At 39.4% G+C, this 17,674-nt stretch overlaps 1 pseudogene; it reads left to right on the forward strand.

Moving 5' to 3' along the window:
* The first annotated feature begins 344 nt into the window (after positions 1-344).
* LOC136353571 (uncharacterized) lies at positions 345-6,480 on the forward strand (annotated as a pseudogene).
* The last annotated feature ends 11,194 nt before the right edge of the window (positions 6,481-17,674 follow it).

The following is a 17,674-nucleotide window of genomic DNA, read 5'->3' on the forward strand; positions in this document are numbered from 1 at the left end:
AAGAGATGAAAAAGAAGTACTAGCGTGGCCGTCATGCATGAGATTTCCCTGACGACGTCTAGCATATGCCTATTATTGATCGTTTATGTACATACACGCCTGTGATTCTTATGGACATTCATTGATTATATTGCCGTCTCACCTCTTTTTAATTGGTTGACTAGTTAAGGAAAAAATTGTAGTTATATGTTACTTTTTTAGCATGCTACAGTACTTAAAAATTACGAAACTCTTACAACTAACATTGATTTTAACCAAAACGTATTTTGCGGATGTTAGGGTTTCGGCGACGGCCGGGCGACCGGCCGCCGGCGGCTTCACCCCTAGTGTGGAGTTGGTTCTGGATGGAGTTCTACTCCGATCTGTTGTTGGGTTATGCAGGGTCTGCACCTGCGTTTGGTAAGGCTGTGACGATCAGGTCTCACCCAAAGGTGGGTGATCCGGTGGATTGGTTGCTTCGGGGGAAAAGTAAACCTGTAAGTTTCTGGATAAAGCGGATCGGAGAGGTGCTTTCCTATGGTGTGGGTAACAAACCTTTGATTCACCATACAGATCAAGGGCCGATTGGCTGGGGCAGATATGATCCATATTGGTCTTCCAGAGTTGGGATCGTATCGGAATCGAACTCTGCCGGAAATCAATATAAAGTGACGAACTGGCTCTGGTCGTGGATTTAAGTCACAACTAGCTTGGCGAAAATACAACCAAACTGCCTTCGCGTCTTCGTTTGTGCCGATCACGTGATCCAATCTATGGCGTCTGAAGTCGGTGGGGGCGACAAAGGGATCGTCATGGCGACGGTTACCCGCCCGAAGCCGATGACGGATGGCAGGGTTGGATCGTCGAGTTTGGCGCTGGTTCTGGCGGAATTGCCGGCGCCGAATCAAGGAGAGGTCTTGGCTGTGGCAGGGAAGGAGGCGGGGGAGCCCAAACAGAACCTGATCCCTGGAAGTACATCGGTTGTGGCTGGGACTCCAAGGGTCCGGCGACTCACATAGAAGGTGATATACTGGAGGATGAAGATGACGTGGTTGAAGTCAGTCTTGATGCAGATGAGGCAAACCTGGTGGGGCAGTGGACCGTCCTTGCTCGCTACTACTCTTTGAAGACGCCAAATCAGAATGCTCTCTTTGATGACATGCGTCGAGCGTGGAGATTGAGGGCTGACATGAATTACAAGTCTCTTAGGGACAACCTGTTCATTGTTTCCTTCAGCTCTGAAGGGGATTATAAGTTTGTTAAGGATGGAGGTCCTTGGTTACATCGAGGTGATGCTCTTTTGGTGGCAGAGTTTGATGGCCTGACAAGCCCATCGCAAGTCCCACTGGAGGTGGTTCCAATTTGGGTTAGAATCTATGATCTCCCGTTGGTTTTGATGACGAAGGATAGGGGAATCTTATATGGCAGCAAGCTGGGACATGTTCGGGAGGTGGATGTGGAAGCAGATGGGCGGAACAAGCATGATTTCTTTCGTATTCGAGTTGATCTCCCCGTTAATCGTGCTTTAAAAACACACATAGCTATCAAGATCAATGTCCAAGGCAATGAGGAGGTTTGAGCTGAGATATGAGAGAGTGCCGCACTTCTGTTTTTTCTGCGGTTTTATGGGCCACTCTGACAGAGAATGCGAGAAGAAGCTCACTAATCCAGACCAGCCGTTCAGATTCTCGGCGGAGCTGAGATGTTCTCCCTTGAAGGCCTTTGAGAGGAAGATTAACACAGTGAAGGCTGTGCAAAGCTCTGGGGTGGCTAGGAAACTATCGTTTAGTGGAGCGGGCAGTGCTAGCTCCACTTCATCGAGACATAAGAAGGTTGAGCAATGGGATGAGGCAGTTCCTCCAAGGATGGAGGCTTTTGATGGTTTTGAATTAAATGAGAAGGAAGGGGATGCTAATGTTGACCTGCAGCTTGCCGATCAGACCCGCAATATGCAGGTGTCAGGGGGTGGTTCTCAGGATGCCGAAGGCCTCACAAAAGGAAGGAAAACTAAACAAGCTAGACCGGCACCTTCAGGTGATCTGGTTTAGTCAACGGGGAAGCTGTCGTCGGGAGAGATGATACCTGCAATGAGGGAGTTACTCCAACAAGCGTCTTTTGGTGAAGTCTCCACCGAGGACACTACTAGCCTTAACAAGAGGAGGTCGCCTGATTCGGGAACTAAGTAGGAGGGCAGAGTCAAGCAAGCTGCTTTGGAGTACACACAGGCAACAGGGGAAGGAAAGCAGATCATTGTGAAGCCGGTCTCTGCAGGAAGAGCACTGAAGCGTGTCAGGAAGGAGGCAACGGGGGATACACAGATGGAGGATATGGAAGCAACCAGCTCGGGGGCTGCTGGTAAACTGACGGGTCCCATGGCGGGGTCCTATCAGGAGCAATGAATTGCTTATCGTGGAACTGCCGTGGCATCGGGAACGCCACGACAGTTCAAGAGCTTTGTGCCTTGGTCAAAGAGGCCAGTTCCCAATTTGTATTTTTATGTGAAACTAGGCAGCCAGTGGATAAGATTAAGCGTTTGCGTAATAGATTGGGTTTGAGAGGTTTTGCAGGGGTTAGCAGTGATGGAATGAGTGGTGGGCTTGCTCTTTTCTGGCATGAGTCTGTTCATGTGGAAATCTTAAATAAGAATGAAAGGTTTATTGATGCTTATATTCGTCTGTCTCCTAATGATCCTTTGTGGCATGCTACCTTTGTTTATGGGGAACCCAGAGTAGAGAATAGACACAAGATGTGGTCGTTGCTCAACTCAATCAAACAATCTTCAAACTTGTCGTGGCTAGTTATAGGGGATTTTAATGAAGCTTTGTGGCAGTTTGAACATTTCTCCAGGAAACCTAGAAGTGATGCTCAAATGCAGGCCTTTAGGGACGTGTTGGACACATGTGAGCTTCATGATTTGGGAATTTCTGGGTTACCACACACGTATGATAATAGAAGGGGCGGCTGGAACAATGTAAAGGTTCGCTTGGATCGTGCTTTGGCAGATGACGAGTGGAGGGATTTGTTCAGTCAGTACCAAGTCCAACATTTGGTTTCTCCCTGTTCTAACCATTGTCCTATTGTTCTTAAATTACATGGTTCTGTCCCAGATCAGGTCTGTCAGAAATGTCTGCACTATGAGATTTTTTGGGAGAGAGATGCAGGGATCAGCGAAGTAGTTTCGGATGCATGGAACGAAACAGGGGGAAGTCTGATCTGGGGGATATCTCTCTGTCACTGAGGAAAGTTATGGCAGCGCTGCAGTCTTGGAGTAAGAAAAAATACAAGAATATTGGCAGAGAATTGGAGAAAACAAGGAAGAAACTCTCAAACCTTTTAGAAGCTGGAACTGATAAAGCTGCTATACGGCAAACCTCGGATTACATGAATGAATTGTTGTATCGGGAAGAGATGTTGTGGCTTCAACGATCCCGCGTTAACTGGCTGAAAGAAGGAGATCGTAATACAAAATTCTTTCACAATAGAGTGGCCTGGAGAGCCAAGAAGAACAAAATTACCAAGCTGCGAGATGCTGCTGGTACTTTTCATAGGTCGAAAATGGTGATGGAACAAATGGCAACACAGTATTTTAAAGATATGTTTACTGCTGACCCAAACTTGGATCATTCCCCGGTGACTAGATTAATTCAACCAAAAGTTACGGAAGAAATGAACAACAGATTATGCTCTGAATTCTCAGAAGATGAAATAGCAAATGCCTTGTTTCAGATAGGGCCTTTAAAGGCACCGGGTACTGACGGCTTTCTGGCCAGATTCTACCAACGTAATTGGGGCTGCATCAAAAATGATATCGTGAGAGCAGTAAAAGAATTCTTCCATTCTGGGATTATGCTGGAAGGGGTGAATGATACTGCCATCGTTCTTATTCCAAAAATTGAACAACCTAGAGACTTGCGAGACTTCAGGCCAATTAGCTTATGTAATGTGATCTACAAGGTTCTGTCCAAGTGTCTGGTTAATAGGCTGAGGCCTTTTTTGGATGAATTGATCTCTAAAAATCAGAGTGCTTTTGTTCCTAGGAGAATGATCACCGATAATGCACTTCTTGCTTTTGAATGCTTTCATTTCATTCAGAGAAATAAGAATCCGAGATCGGCTGCCTGCGCGTATAAGCTTGATCTCTCCAAGGCTTATGATCGCGTCGACTGGAGGTTTTTGGAGCAATCAATGTATAAGTGGGGTTTTTCTCATTGTTGGGTTAGTTGGGTCATGACCTGTATATCCACGGTGAGATATGCAGTTAAGTTTAATGGGACCCTACTGAACACATTCGCTCCGACCCGAGGTCTGCGACAAGGGGACCCGTTGTGACCCCTTTCTCTTTCTGTTTGTGGCCGATGGTTTATCCTTGCTACTTGAAGAGAAGGTGGAACAGGGAGCTATCTCCCCAATCCGGGTTTGCCACCAAGCACCAGGGATCTCTCATCTACTGTTTGCAGATGACACACTGTTATTCTTCAAGGCTGATCTTTCACAGTCACAAGCTATCAAGGAGGTGTTCGGCAGTTATGCTACTAGTACAGGTCAGCTAATCAATCCAACAAAGTGCTCTATCTTGTTTGGTAACTCCTTGCCGATAGCTTCTCGAGATGCCATCACAAACTGCTTGCAAATTGCAAGCACGGAGTTTGAAGATAAATACCTTGGTCTCCCCACTCCGGGAGGACGAATGCACAAAGGTAGGTTTCAGAGCTTGCGAGAAAGAATATGGAAAAAGATTCTACAATGGGGTGAGAATTACCTATCGAGCGGCGGAAAGGAAGTTCTTATCAAGGCTGTCATCCAAGCAATTCCTGTCTATGTTATGGGGATTTTTAAATTGCCGGAGTCGGTTTGCGAGGACCTAACAAGCTTGACCCGGAATTTTTGGTGGGGAGCTGAAAAGGGGAAGCGGAAAACTCACTGGAAGGCATGGAAATCTCTCACCAAATCCAAGTCTTTGGGTGGCCTAGGTTTCAAAGATATCCGTCTGTTTAACCAGGCCTTATTAGCAAGGCAAGCGTGGAGACTCATCGATAACCCTGATAGCTTGTGTGCACGGGTTTTGAAAGCAAAATATTATCCAAATGGATCAATTGTTGACACTAGTTTTGGAGGGAATGCCTCCCCGGGGTGGCAGGCCATTGAACATGGCTTAGAGTTGGTGAAAAAGGGCATCATCTGGAGGATTGGTAATGGCAGATCGGTGCGCGTGTGGCAGGATCCTTGGCTGCCAAGAGATCTGTCAAGAAGACCTATCACACCGAAGAATAATTGTAGAATTAAATGGGTGGCTGACCTCATGTTAGACAATGGGATGTGGGATGCTAATAAGATTAACCAAATCTTCCTGCCTGTTGATGTTGAGATCATTCTAAAGCTGCGCACCTCATCTCGTGATGAAGAAGATTTTATTGCCTGGCATCCGGATAAACTCGGGAATTTTTCAGTTCGCACAGCTTATAGGCTGGCAGAGAATTGGGCTAAAGAGGAAGCAAGCTCGAGTTCCTCTGATGTCAACATCAGGAAAGCTTGGGAATTGTTATGGAAATGTAATGTTCCATCCAAAGTTAAAATCTTCACTTGGAGAGCAACCTCTAACTGCCTTCCTACTTGGGACAACAAGAAGAAACGGAACCTGGAGATTTCTGATACGTGCGTCATCTGTGGCATGGAGAAGGAAGATACAATGCATGCCCTATGCCGCTGTCCGCAAGCTAAACACCTCTGGTTAGCCATGAAGGAATCAAATGATCTGTCACTAAGGATGGATGATCACTTATTAGGCCCATCCTGGCTTTTCAATCGGCTGGCCTTGTTGCCGGATCATGAACAGCCCATGTTTCTTATGGTTCTGTGGCGAATTTGGTTCGTCCATAATGAGATCATACATGGGAAACCGAGCCCTTCGATAGAGGCTTCACAACGGTTCTTACAGAGCTATATGAAATCACTTTTAGAGATTAAGCAACATCCTTAAGCTAATCTGGAGAAAGGCAAACATGTGGTTAGTTTCATACCGAACAGTCCTGTTGGTCAAAATTTCAGACAACAGGTGAACTTGAAGAAATGGGAGAAGCTGGCGCTAGGGTGGATGAAGGTGAATATCGACGGGTCCTTTGACGCACAGGTTAATAAGGGGGGAACTGGTGCTGTTCTCAGAGATAGTGATGGGAAGATTATCTTTACGTCCTGTTCCTACCTTGATTAGTGCTATAGTGCGCTGGAAGCAGAGTTGCTAGCTTTTAAAACAGGGATTGTGCTGTCCCTGCAATGGACTCTGTTGCCGTTGATAGTAGAGACTGATTGCCTGGTGGCTATCCACATGCTTCAAGCAGATGGGGAGGATAAATCGGACCTAGCTTTTCTTGTCCGAGAGGTGAAAGATCTGTTAGCTGGAATAAGGGAGATTAAAATTGTGAAGGGCCATCGTGACCAAAATCGTGTGAGCCATCTGTTAGCGAATAAGGCTCGCTGTGAATCTATTTCAGATTTTTGGCCTAAGAACACTTGTAATTTCATCTCACATTTTGTCTGTGAGTAGTAATATATCTCCCTTTCCCCGCAAAAAAAACATTGATTTTAACCGTTTGATTTAAATTACTGGAAACAGAAAATCTAAACATATGTATCAACTTTAGTAATAGTATAGTACAGAAAATGTAATACTTGTACCATCTTCCATTTTTTCGAAAGAAATATAAAGAGAGTATGTGCTGCGATCGATACAATCATGCATACTCCCTCCGTCCCGTAAAAAATCAACCTAGTATTGAATGTGACACATCTTAGTATTACAAATCTGGACATATCTCTGTCCAGATTCATTGTACTAGAATGTGTCATATCCAATTTTAGATTTGTTTTTGGACGGAAGGAGGACAATATTTGAATTGAAACCAATTGCAAGCTAGCCGAGACTCTAGCTAACCATAGGTCTTGCCCGTTTGTTCTTTATTTATTAGATGATACCAAATACTGCAGATAGTAGGGGAGTGGATTTTGATCCCTCAAGGGGATGTCCACTCCTTATTTGCATGTCATTTAAATGATTATAAAAAAATTAAGAAGATATATAAACATGTGATATATCACTCTACAAACATGCAAGTTCAAATTCAACTTCTACATCTTACAACAAAAAAACAAATTTGACTATGAATATACTTTAATTAGCTGTAGTTTAATTTATTTTTTTCATTGCAAGATGTAGAGTTGAATTTGAACTTGCATGTTTGTGAAGTAATATATCACATGTTAATATATCTTCTTAATTTTTTTTTCAAATTGCTTCATAATCATTTAAGTGACATGCAAACAACGAGGAGATATCCCCCGTAGGATCAAAAAGTTTCCCTAGATAGCAATAACCACCAAATTATGTCCATGTGGATTACTAGTAGTTCTAAGAGATGCTCGCGAGAGCTGTATATATCACATGACCCCTAATGGATTAGTAGGTTGTTCTTTCGTGTGCTTGCATGCCTAGCTAGCTAGCTTCAGGGGTTGTTTGGTTGCATGCCACAAGTTGCCACGTCTAAAGTTAGTCATGCCACGGTTTTTTAGCTATTGTTTGGTTCATGACACAACTGTGGCTAGCCACACATTTTCTCTATATGGCCCCACATGTCATACACTAGTATTTTTTGCTAACTTTGGCTAAGTTGTGGCTAGTATTTTGCTAACCACACATTTTGTGGCAGCCACACCTTGCCTAATATGGGATTTGGCAAAGTTAGTAAGCAACCAAATATCCCCTGGTGACACGGCCCATTCCATAGGCACATCTTTGAGGCATCCTTTCACCTTCTCATGGACTACAGATAAAGAAAACATAAGACATAGTATCAAACTGAACGTCGCAAGAGCAGACCAAATTGATCAATTGGACCACCACTACGTTGGTACATAGCTGGTAGACGGCGCTGACAATCTACCTTGAGGCACCCAAAAAAGGAGTCCGCACTCTACTCCTTCTAATGACATGGGAGATATGGTAGGAGAGAAACCAGATAGTGTTTTATCACAAAAGCTTTCGGCAATTTTCCTCGCAGGGAAAATCTAGCATGAGGCGAAAACTTGGCCAACATGAGCAAAACGACTCACACAGCTTATACCTTAGTTTTCCCATTTACCTTTGTTAGTTTCTTTTATCTATACAGAATTTCTTTCTACTATATTCAATAAAAATTGGCGCACTCTAATTAAGTGTTGATTTGTAAAGAAAAAAAAAGCAAGAACTGCAACACGTACCAATGCATGCATATACTATTTTACATTTAGTCCATATATTTTTTTTTCATATAACTAAATTAAACTTGATACTGTGGAAACACTGTTGTTTTCGCTAATTAATTAATTGCATTGTCATTTTCTTTGTGAGTTTTGAACGAGCTGAGCAGAGGCAGTTGTACAATAGTCTGCCACCTTAATTCTTTTTTTTTTCGGGAAAAAGGACTTCATTAAATCACATGGGACAAATTACAGTCTTTTTCAATCAACCATGAAACAGAATTGGACTCAAACCCAGCCCAAAAGCCTGAGTAATCGTCCCTTCTAGCTTTGTTTGCTAATTCATGGCTAATCAAATTTTGTTCCCGCTGGATCTTCGTAATAGAAGTCGTCCTTTCTCCTGATCGAAGCCATCTTGCTTCTCTGACTAGAAACGCCAGGGTTAAGCAGTCCTCCTTATTAGTGAGTAGATGCACAACTGAGATGCAGTCCGTTTCAATTGCAACCAGCAGCAGTGTCCATTGCAGTGCTAACCGAAGGCCCTCCACACAGGCGGCAAGTTCAGTCTCTAACGCTGAAGAGCAGTTTGCAAGTGACTTGCACATCGTAAAGATGGTTTCACCATTGTAGTCCCGAAGAATTGCACTGATCCCAGCACTACCATCGGACTCAAGGAAGGAGCTATCGATGTTCAGTTTTGCCAATCCTGAGGGAGGTCGTTTACAGCATTCTTTTGGCTTATCATCCTTTTGCGTTTGGCAAATTGTGTCGCCCTGGATCTTCTTCCGATCCCCTTCACCAGGTCACTCCTTTGGCCATTCTTTATCATCAGCAAGGATTGGACATAGCTTTCCAAGAACCTTTTCAATGCACTTATGGGTGTTGGTCTTTTATCGTGCACTATCTCATTATGAATGTACCAAATTCGCCACAAAATCATCAGTATACGCATACCATCTTCTGCCGAAACTGTATCTAGCAAGGCTAACAACCATTCTGGGCCTGTCTGCCACCTTAATTCTGCATATATAGCTGTCCTGTGCAAATGTGCAATTAATTGGTATAGATGTCCAAGCATCAGCAAGTATATCTTGCAGTGCAACACGGCGACAAAAATGTGCGTCCAACGCAACCATTGTACAATGAAGAAGAAGTAGAGGCCACAGCATGCAAGATATATCCATTTGCAATGCCATGAAGAAGAAGAAACAGCTAGCTACCGATGCTAGTTAATTAGCTTGCAGATAAGGGTTTGACCAGCACTAATTAATCACCACCTACAGGAAGTCAGAAATTAAACAATGATACTTACCCCCAAAGCTTAGCAGAAACAACATGTTACAGCTGTTTCAAGCACCAAGAGGCCAACGCCCACCTACCTTACCTAGCTTGTTTTTAATCAAGAAACTGACGATGTCCCACGCTTTGTTGCGGGATATATATTAGATAATAAAAAAAAATGATGAAATGATTTGGATTGAAACATTATAAAAATGATTTAAAAATGATGATTTAGCATGTGTATATTTAGTTATAGAATGAAATAAATTATATATATAATTATTATATACTTACATGTTAAGCTTTTCTTTCTTAATGGGTTAGTGTAGCATGTAGGTTTTAGAAGCTAATAAATATTATGCTTGCATGCTGAGCTTTAGATGTTTAGGGTGTATTAGCTTTATAGTAGAAAGAATGGATACAAGCTGCTCTTGAGCCGGCCGGCCGGCGCGCATGCATGCATCGATCATCTTCGTCGTCAAGGCGATCGGAACAGACCAGTAGCCGTCTCTTGGAATTCCTTTCAACTTAATTATACAGCTTACTTAGAATTATATCAAATATTAATGCTTAAAGAGTAAAGATAGTACTCAAGCAATAAGGTGGTCATATTGTGTTGAAAACCATTATACTTTCGGAATTTGTTAGAACTAAATCTTCAGTTATATACTGATTATATACTGATACTTGATCTTTTGCTCGAGACATCATTTTCAGGTGTCATTAATTTTTATTTTCATGTATTAGACTGAGATAGAAATTTTTTACCTCAAATTAAGTATTAAGTATAGTACTCTCTCCATCCCAAAATATAAGCATTTTTTGACTTTGATACGGTCTCCGAGATGCTACTTTGACCAATAATATATATAAAAGTAAAATATTTTAAATAAAAAGAGGCTGCATATTATGATAGTTTGTTCAGTAATAAATCTAGTAACATCAATTTTATATGATTGATTTTATTTTTATTTTTTTACTATTAATAGTTAAAGTTTAAAATATTTGACTTGTCACTATTCTAAAAATGATTATATTTTGTGCCGGAGGGAGCAGTAGTCAGGGGTTGGAGCCATCGCCCGGCTAGCTCGGGTGGCTGCTCGGGCGTGCCGGCGAAAACTCCAATAAATTTTAATATTGATAAGTAAATCGATGATGATATTTTTATAGCAAATACTAGCAAAATCTTTTTGGCTTCACCACTGATAGTAATTAACATTACGGCCCCTCTTGTGAAAAAAAGACGAAGGGCTTGTTCACTTTGCTACTATTTTCAACCTTAACAAGTTTTGGTATTGCCAAATTTTAGTAAAGTTGCTAAAATTTTAGCAAAATTATCAAATTTTGGCAAGATTTCATATGTACTTATTAAAATTTGGCAACAAATTAAATGTAGCCATTTTTTTAGTAATTTTGCTTAAAAAAGATAATGTTGAAAATGGTAGCAAAGTGAACAAGCCCGAAACCCTGGTTTGAGACGTGAGAAAAATCTTCTCTTCACTCACAGAAATTGAACCGTTTCCAATGGAATCCGCACGAAAATCTCGTGAATAGCATGAGTGAGTAGTCACACACACATGAACACATACTGTGCGCTGAGCCTCGGCAGGGAGCATCGCGCGGCGCGAGCAACCCGGGGGGGACGCTCTCGTACTGTAAGTTGACATTCTGATGTCTCATATTAAAGAATTCTTAAGGGCTCAAAGTCCCATTTTTTATTTGGTTGACAATGAGGATGTACTAGTACTGATGCATAGCAGTGGAGCAAGGTCAGAGATGATCAGATGGATGACAAACTGGGGGCTGAACTGTCTACTGCCTACATGCCAGCACGCTCACATGAAACCTGCAAGATGAACAAGATTACGGCTTCTTCATGCGTGTACCAATGAGGATTCGCTGACTAGATGGCGGCATACATGTTTATCAGTTTATGCGTGAGAAACCTTTTAATTCGTTCAGATTATTATGTGGTGTGCCATGTTCAACGTGTAATTATTCTACTATATATAGATGCCAAGGTTTAATATAACTATGTATAGTCCATTAGTTAGCTAGATATAATCATAACAATAAGTTGTAGTTTCTTCTCCGAACTGCAATCTATGCGTTAGAATGTAGAAATAGTTGCGTACACGTTACAACTAATGTAGCAGTTGGTACGAAAAGGGGTAAGGCGGGGGAGGCTTCATGTGCCATGGGGAGGATATTACAATGTGCAACCTCCTATGAGAAAAAAAAAGCGAAAAAATAAGAATTTCTTACATGCCTAAATACCATAAAGGTTTCGTGCCTTCTATAATCCATTTGCGTTCTTCGTGCAGTATCAAATCAGTCGTTATTGGATAGTTTATTTTATCTAAGTTTGAATATTTTTAATGCAATCTTGTAAGTATTTATGATTATAATTTTATTTCATGTAATTTATAGGATTAGATAATTATTAGTCAACATTTTTTGATTGAATATTACTCCACATTTTAGGTAATAAAGATGGTACTTTGTTTAAATAAAGTTCAATCATTGGATTCCATCCAAGGAGTGAGAAAAATGGCAGAATTTTTTTTAAAGTGCAGTCACCTAAAATCTGACACTCTCTAGTACATGCTCCCTCCGTACTTCTAAAAGAAGTCGTTTTGGACAACGACACGGTCTACAAAACACAACTTTGACTTTTTGTTTCTATAAAAATATTTATTGAAAAGTGGTATATGTATACTTTTATGAAAGTATTTTTCAAGACAAATCTATTCATATAATTTTTATATTTTCAAACTCAACAACTTGAGAGTTATTCATGGTTTATATTCCTAAGGTTTGACTTAAATACTGTCGTAAACGACTTTCTTTACGAGTAGTACGGAGGAAGTATATATAGGCATATATGTTGTTGATTACAGCTAATGATCGATCTGCGGCAAATCGTTTATCTGCTAATTTTGCTTCTTGACATCACGAAAGTCGACGAGCCCTCAGTTGTTTTTTTTTTTTACTAAATCACGGGGCGGAGAGCTTGCCAACCTGAATTTGCCATTGTATTTGAGGTAGAATACAAGGTCCATTAGATGAGATTAAGAGTCTGGAGGGGGGAAGAGAACGACCTTCAGTTTTGTGCCGATTTTACAAAAAGAGGTTTTAGAGATACGTACGTCATGTATATAGCATATTCATGCCAACGTATACGATTATAATTCCAAATATGTAGTTCAAAATCCATCTAGTTCATCTTTAAATTAAGAAATTGATTTCCCTTAAATAAGAGATGAAAAAGAAGTACTAGCGTGGCCGTCATGCGTGAGAGTTCCCTGACGACATCTAGCTTATGCCTATTATTGATCGTTTATGTACATACACGCCTGTGATTCCCATGGACATATATTCATTGATTATATTGCCGTCTCACCCCTTTTTAATTGGTTGACTAGTTAAGGAAAAAGTTGTAGTTATATGTTATTTTTTTAGTATTGCTACAGTACTTAAAAAAAACGAAACTCTTACAACTAACATTATTTTAACCGTTTGATTTAAATTGATAGTAACAGATATCAGCGTTAGTAAGAGTATAGTATAGAAAATGTAATACTTGTAGAATCTTCCATTTTTTTTGAAGAAGAAAGAGATGATGTGTAGCGATCGATACAATCTTGTATACCCTCTCTGTCGCATAAAAAACCAAACTAATACTGAATATGACACATCCTAGTACTACAAATTCTAGTCATACATTTGTCCAGATTCGTTGTACTAGAATATGTCATATCCCGTTCTTAGATTTTTTTTAACGAAGGGAGTACAATATTTGAATTGTAACCAATGACAAGCTAGCCCCATAGGTCTTACCCGTTTGTTCTTTATTTATTAGATAGAACTCACTCTATCTACTTTTGATAGTCATATTTCATCTTAGCACAGTGACCAGGAATAAGTAATTTTACTTATCATCTATTTAAGCTACTAGTTATTCCTCGTAAATAAGCGATTCATTAATATTTACATTTCTTGATGCCCATGTAGCCAATCTTGTACTCCCTCTAGTTTCATTTTAATCGACGTTTTGGACAATGACACGGTCTACAAGATATATCTTTGACCTTATTTTTCTATTATAATATATATAATAAATAAATGCATGTTTACTTTTATTATAGTAATTTAAAAGATAAATCTATATATGTTGTTCTAGTTCTTTTAAACTAAATACTTTTAAAGTTATTGATGGTTAAAGTTATAAAAGTTTGACCTCAATCTTGTCCAAAACGTCAATTAATATGGAACCGGAGGGAGTATGGAAGAATGGAGAGTCACACATTAAATCCGAGAAAGTCATTAAGAGGATAGTTGGTTAGATTGAAATATGCCTATCAAAAGTATTTTTTTTTGATTTGGAAATATGCTTATAAAAAATAGATGGAGGGAGTACCATATATTCCCTTCGTCCTAATATATAAGGTATTTCAGAGGGATGTAACACATCCTAATACTATAAATCTGAGCAGGGAGTCTGTCCAGAACATGGAGTCTGTCCAGAACATGGAGTCTGTTCAAATTCGTAGTACTACGATATGTCACATCCCTCCAAAATTTCTTATACCATGGGACAGAGGGAGTAGATGGTAGGCAATAACCACCAAATTATTTCCATGTAGATTACTAGTAGTTAGTTCCAGTAGATGCTCGCGAGAGCTGTACATGTACTCCCTCCATACTCATAAAGGAAGTCGTTTTGGACAGCGACACGGTCTCCAAAACACAATTTTGACTTCTTGTTTCTATAAAAATATTTATTGAAAAGTGATATATGTATAATTTTTGGTGGGGAGCTGAAAAGGGGAAGCGGAAAACTCACTGGAAGGCATGGAAATCTCTCACCAAATCCAACAAAGCTTTTACCTTAGTTTTCCCATTTACCTTTGTTAGTTTCTTTTATCTATACAAAATCTCTTTCTACTATATATTCAATAAAAATTGGCGCACTCTAATTAAGTGTTGATTTGCAAAGGAAAAAAAAGAACTGCAACACATACCAATGCATGCATATACTATTTTACATTTAGCCCATATATTTTTTCATATAATTAAATTAAACTTGATACTGTGGAAACACTGTTGTTTTCCCCACATCAATTGCATTGACATTTTTTTTGTGAGTTTTGAACTGAGGGAGCAGAGGCAGTTGTACAATAGTCTGCCAGCTTAATTCTGCATATATAGCTGTCCAGTGCAAATGTGCAATTAATTGGTATAGATGTCCAAGCATCACAGCAAGTAAATCTTGCAGTGCAACACGGCGACAAAAATGTGCGTCCAACGCAACCATATTGTACAATGAGGAGAAGACGTCAGGCCTTTTTTTTTAGATAATGGAATAGAGCATCCCGGTCTTTGCTCAAAGAGCTACAGCCAATTATTATAATCTCACACTTAAAATGAGTGAAGTTCAAAGAAACTTAAAGGATGAAACCAACCATCAAGAAGAAACAACCTAAAAACTGCCAACCCAAGATAAAGAGTACACAATTATTGAATTCTGTTTGTGAACCTCCATCCAAAATTGACAAAAAGTTGCATAACCGTTGTCTCAAGAATACGGCATGCAGCCTTTAAAAGCTCACTATCTTCCTCACACTTTTGTAGTTGTGCCCAAGACCGGAGCCAATGTGTTGCCCTGAAAACTACCTGCATATATGAAATAGATGGTGACTTGTCAAAAATAACATAATTCCTACTCAACCATAGAGCCCAACATATAGCAAATGCTCCTATGAGAACAAGTTTTCTTCTTTTTTTGTCCACCCCTAGAAGCCAATTATCAAAAATATGAGATATACCATGAGGAAGGTAAAGACTAAAAGAAAACTGAACTGCTCTCCATAAAAACTTTGCATAATGACACTCCACAAAAAGATGTTGAATAGTTTCATTTTTCATACAGAAAAAATATCTCAAGCTACCATTCCAATTCCTCCTTGCCAAATTATCTTTAGTTAATACAACCCCTTTAAGCAAGTACCACATGAAGATCTTGATCTTAAGAGGCATCCTAAGTTTCCAAATAATCTTGTTTCTCTCAATATAATTATTGTTTATTAAGGCTAAATACATTGTCCGAACAGTAAATTGCCCATTTTGATGATAATTCCATCTAAAACAATCATTCAGTTGACTCAACTGAATATGCACAATAGAAGCACACAAGTTATGCCAATGTGCTAAATTCTTACCAACCAAAGCTCTCCTAAAAGAAACATTCAGCGGAACAAATCTCATAACATTAGCAATTGAAGAATTCTTCATTCGAACAATGGCATATATAGACGGATACTTATCTTTAAAAGCAACGTTACCTATCCATTTATCTTCCCAAAATCTAGTTTGTTCCCCATTATTCACAATCCAGGAACCCATATTCAAGAAAGTATTTTTTAACTTTCATGAGACTTGACCAGAAATGAGAATCCCCTGGTTTCCTATCAACTTGAGTTATATAATGGTTAGAGAGATACTTCCTTTTCAATAAGTCCTGCCAAACCCCTTGCTCATTTATTAACTTGAACAACCATTTACTCAAAAGACATTTATTTTGGATCTCTAAATTATGAACACCTAAACCCCCTTGGTCTTTGGGTTGACAAATTATATCCCATCTTGTCAGTCTATATTTTTTCTTATGATCATCACCTTGCCAAAAGAAACGTGATCTATAATAATCAATTTTTTGAAGAACTCCCTTTGGAATCTCAAAAAAAGATATCATAAACATAGCCAAACTTGATAGAACAGAATTAATCAAAACCAATCTTCCCCCCACAGACATATGTTTACCTTTCCAACTACTAAGTTTCTTCTCAATTCTTTGTTCGATAATCTTCCAATCTTTATTGCCAAGCTTTCTAAAATGCATTGGAATACCGAGATACTTAACAGGAAAAGAACCTAGCTTGCAGCCAAAGATATTAGAATATTGATCATTATATTCCTTTGCTTGACCAAAACAAAATAACTCACTTTTGTGAAAATTTATTTTCAAGCCAGATAACTTTTCAAACACTGTTAAAATCAATTTCAAATTCTTGGCTTCTTGTAAATCATGCTCCAAAAATATGATGGTATCATCAGCATATTGCAAAATAGATAAACCATCATCCATTAAATGAGGTATTACCTCACTTAACATACCATCATCTTTAGCCCTCTTAATTAGTAAAGCTAGCATATCAGCCACGATATTAAAAAGAATCGGAGACAGAGGATCTCCTTGCCTAAGCCCTTTATAGGTTTGGAAGTTATTTCCAACTTGATCATTTACTTTAATACCAACATGACCACCTTGAATGAAAGAAGCTATCCATTGACACCTTTTAGGTGAAAAGCCTTTCATCCTCAATGTCTGTTGAACAAAAGACCATTTAACCTTGTCGAACGCTTTCTTAAAATCAATCTTAAAGATTACACCACTTTTATTTTTACGATGCAATTCATATATAGTCTCATGAAGAATAACAACCCCTTCCATAATATTTCTCCCAGGGATAAAAGCAGTTTGAGTAGGGCTAATTACCTTTTGAGCCACTCCAATAATTCTATTAGTAGCAACTTTGGTAAAAATTTTAAAGCTAACATTAAGTAAGCAGATGGGCCTATATTGCTGGATTTTCATGGCCTCCATACACTTAGGCAAAAGAATGATAGGACCAAAATTAAGAGAGAATAGAGGCAAAGTACCATTATGAAACTCTATAAAAAGATCTAACAAATCAGATTTAATAACATTCCAAAAAACTTGGTAAAACTCAGCTGGAAATCCATCAGGACCCGGAGCCTTGTTATGTTCCATTTGGAAAATTGCCTTTTTAATTTCATCCTCAGTAAATTCTTGTGTTAAAGCTTCATTCTCCAATTGAGATACTTGAGGAATGTCATCAATTTTATTTTCATCAAGTTGTAAACCGGAATCATCGGGAGGACCAAATAAACCTTTATAAAAGGTGGTAATATGCGATTTAAGGTTTTTGCATCACCATTTATTACTTGGTGATCACCGTCTTGCAATTGAAAAATTCTTGTTTTTCTATGCTTACCATTCGCAACCAAATGAAAATACTTAGTATTAGAGTCTCCCTCCAAGATATCTTTAGACTTAGCCCTCTGGTACCACTTAATTTCCTCTTCTCTCAAAAGCAAAGAT

This window comes from Oryza sativa, chromosome 10 (genome assembly GCF_034140825.1).
Source record: "Oryza sativa Japonica Group chromosome 10, ASM3414082v1".
NCBI lineage: Eukaryota > Viridiplantae > Streptophyta > Magnoliopsida > Poales > Poaceae > Oryza > Oryza sativa.